Raw genomic sequence first — 3,083 nt, forward strand, 5'->3', positions numbered from 1 at the left:
ATCCGCCCGCCTCGGCCTCCCAGAGTGCTAGGATTACAGGCGTGAGCCACCGCGCCCGGCCTATGTCTACATTTTTTAAAAGGGAATAATATTATTCACTACACAGAGTATTGCTGAAATTCTTAACATAGTATGCAACAAATTCTAATTGTTCAATAAATAGTATCTGCTTTTAAAATTTATAACCACAGTTTTAGTGTTTAGTATTTAAACAAGTTGAGAAACGTGTCTTGTTGCATCTTGTATATATATACTTTTAGAGCAGCATAGAGTTTGTTCTAGAAAATGTATGTAGTGCAGGGGACTATAAAGTCATAAACGGGAATTACCCATAGTCCCTTTACAGGGAGATTATCACTGCTAACATTTTGGTATTTTTTTGTAATAAACTATTCTTTAACAATTTTAGATTTACAGAAAAATCAAGAGAACAGCATAAGGAATTCCCATGTATGCCATACCTAGTTTCCCCCATTAACATTTTATATCAGTATGATACATTTATTACAATTAACAAATTATTGAGCCAATATTGATACATTGTTATTAACTAAAGTCCATAGTTCATTCATCTAATGTCCTTTTTTCTTTCCCAAGATCCCATCCCAGGTACCGCGTTACTTAGTTGTCATGTTTCCTTATACTCCTCTTGGCAGTGGCAGTTTCTCAGACTTCCCTTTTTTTTGATGACCTTAGTTTTGAGGAGCACTGGTCAGGTATTTTATAGGATGCCCTGCTATTGTACTTTGTTGTTTTTCTCATGATAAAACTGGAGTTACGTGTGAATGGGAGGAAGACCACAGAGGCAAAGTGCCATTTTCATGACATTATTTCAAGGGTGCATGCGGTCAACATGGTTTATCACTGTTGTTGACCTTGATCACTTGACTGTGGTAGTGTTTGCCAGTTACTCTTTTTTTCCTCCTTTCCTTACTCTTTGGAAGGAAGTTACTGTGCACAGCCCACACCTAAGAGGTAGTGAGTTATGCTGCTCCTCCTTGAGGGTGGGATATCTACATAAATTATTTGGAATTCTTCTACATGGATGATTTGTCTCCTAGTGTTTACTAATTATTTCAATCATTTATAGCAGCATGGATGCATGGATATTTATTTTATACTTGGTGTTATAATCTGATACTATTTTAATTATTTTATTGTTAGAATTGTTCTGGCTTTGGCTGTTGGGAGCTCTTTTCATTGTCTCCTGTGCTCCCTTGACATACCGCCATCAGTGTGTTTTATGTGTGTTTGAGCATTTCCTTACATTCTGGTACTACAAGGTGTTGCAGACTCATCTTGTATATTTCCTTCCTTAGAATCAGCCATTTTTTCCAAGAAGCTCTGGTTTCATTTATTGGAGAATGGTTTTAGAAACCAGTATCTAGGTGTCAGTTATGCTTGCTGCTACTGAGGTGTCATTTCATTTAGTTCATCTCAGCTGACTTTTTACTAACCTATATATTTATTACACATATATTTATAAATATTTCTATATGTAACATCTGTATCTACATTAAAATAAACATGAATTCACACTGATATTTTCAATTCTAAGTCATTACTGCATGGATCAGTCTAGCTTCTTCCCTGTGGTTATCTGTGAACTGCTGTTCTATTACAACCATGAAAAACCTGGTTTCTACCATCTGCCATCCATTTACTTAATTGTTCAGTTCCAGTATGTAAGTATAGCAGTATCAGAATTATGAATCTGCACCCGATAAAAAACAGCTTTATTAACTACTATGTGCAGTTCGTTTTGTCTTTAGTCTTACAGACCGTACTCATTTCCAGATTTATTTAGGTCAGCACATTTTCCTTCCATTCCCTTTGGTGAGGCTGCTTCAAATATTTGTAATACAGTTAGTCTTGTCATAGTCTACATTCCTTCCTAGGATTACCTGACCTCCTAAATGGTTATTTTAAAAATTTGCATAAGGTTCACTTTTTGTGCTATAAATTTCTAGGGTTTTGACAAATGGGTGGGTAATGTATCCACCATTACAGAATTATACAGAATAATTTTATTGCCCTAAAAATCCCCTGTGCTTCACCTATTCATCCTGAAACCTAAACTCTTAGCAACCACTAACCGTTTTATTGTCTCTATAGTTTTTCCTTAGCTCATTTCTTTTTATAGCTAATTATATTCCATAGTGTGGATGTACTACAGTTTGCTTATCCATTCACTTACTGAAAGACATCTTAGTTCCTTCCAGCTTTTGGTGATTATGAATAACATTGTTTTAAACATTCATGTGCAGGTTTATCTATTTACATAGATTTTTAAATCAGTTAGATAAACACCTAGAAGCATGATTGCTGGATCTTATGGTAAGATTATGTTTAGCTTTGGAGGACACTGCCAAACTGTCTTCCAAAGCGGCTGCACCATTTTGCATTCCCACCAGCAATGAATGAGAGTTTCTGTTGCTCTGCATCCTTGGCAGCATTTGGTAGTATCAGGTTTTTAGATTTTAGCCATTCTAATAGGTGTGTAGTGGTATATCATTGCTGTTTTCATTTGCGATTTCCTGATGACAAATGAAAACAACAATGATAAACCCAAGATGAACATCTTTTCATAAGTTTGCCATCTGTATATCTTAGTGAGATGTCTGTTCAGATCTTTGGCCCATTTTTAAATTGGGTTATTTTCTTATTGTTGAATTTTAAGACTTCTTGTATATTTTGGATGACATTCCTTTATTAGATATGTTTTTTACAATTATTTTCTCCCAATCTGTGTCTTGCTTTTAAATATATATGAAAATAATTATGTAGGTGAATTATTTATATGTATTATATATAATTTACTTATAAATGATTATATAGAGGTGAGATCATACTGTGTATATAGTTTTTGTACCTTTTACTCATTAACATTATTTCATAGGCCTTTTCAAAGCCATTAAAAATTCTTAAACATTTAACAATAAAACAATATTCCACTGGTAGATTATAGAAATAGCCCCAATTCTTCACTCTTCCCTATGTCCATGCCTTTATCATATAACTCATGGTGGGATCAAATATTTAAGGCTTTGCAGGTCCTAACGGTCTCTATTACAACTACTCAA

This window comes from Propithecus coquereli, unplaced genomic scaffold (genome assembly GCF_000956105.1).
Source record: "Propithecus coquereli isolate 6110/MARCELLA unplaced genomic scaffold, Pcoq_1.0 Scaffold325, whole genome shotgun sequence".
NCBI classification, from domain to species: Eukaryota; Metazoa; Chordata; class Mammalia; order Primates; family Indriidae; genus Propithecus; species Propithecus coquereli.